The sequence below is a fragment of the Miscanthus floridulus genome, chromosome 7, assembly GCF_019320115.1.
Source record: "Miscanthus floridulus cultivar M001 chromosome 7, ASM1932011v1, whole genome shotgun sequence".
Classification (NCBI taxonomy): domain Eukaryota; kingdom Viridiplantae; phylum Streptophyta; class Magnoliopsida; order Poales; family Poaceae; genus Miscanthus; species Miscanthus floridulus.
In genome coordinates this window covers 98,138,088-98,138,862 of record NC_089586.1, presented here as the reverse complement: position 1 = coordinate 98,138,862, position 775 = coordinate 98,138,088, and positions in this window count along the sequence as shown.

Below are 775 nucleotides of genomic sequence, written 5' to 3'. Positions count from 1 at the left end.
AGCGGCATGGCATGGATGGCCATTAGCTTCGCCCGCCACCGCCAGTTCCGCGCGTCGGAACCCTGGAAGCCCACGCGGTCACGCACGCCATTTGAGGCCGGCAGGCGGCAGCTGGCTGATATTACATATACTCCACCGATGTGGGCTGGGATAACTGGGCTCATTCTTCGCGTTAGCGGGCTTTCTGTGCACCTCGGATTTCGGGACGACACCGGCCCACCAAAACTATGGCGTGAGATTTTGTGCGAATTCTGATTATCTGATCCGATGGCGACGGACGAGTCACGACTCGCGCGTCCACATCGGCAGCACACGGCGGCGCCACACGTCCCCGCCGCGGCCCCCGGGCCGATCTGTACTTATCTGTCCGCCCCACCCGGCCTCTTTCGCAATCGCAACTCGCTCCACCAGACCTCCACGGCTTCACTCCAACTAGCCCTGGGCAAATTGTATGGAGAACCGAATCGAATTTATCGAGAACCGAAATATCGGTTCTCTGTTCGGTTCCTATTTCCTAAGAACCAAAAGTTGTTCGGTTAATTCGATTCCTCCCCTCGGTTAACTGAATTAACCGAGGAACCGAACTCCCACCTCCCGGAGACCCGGAGTCCCGGCGCCCCCTGCGACGACCAACCTCCCGTGGCGCCGCATCCCCGCCTAGAGTCCGGCGCGCCCTCTCGAGTCGCTGATTTTTTGGAAGCCAGAGTTAGTCAGTTAGGCCCTGTTTGGTTGAGCTGTGGCTGTGGGAAAAAGCTGTTGTGGGCTGTGAGCTGTG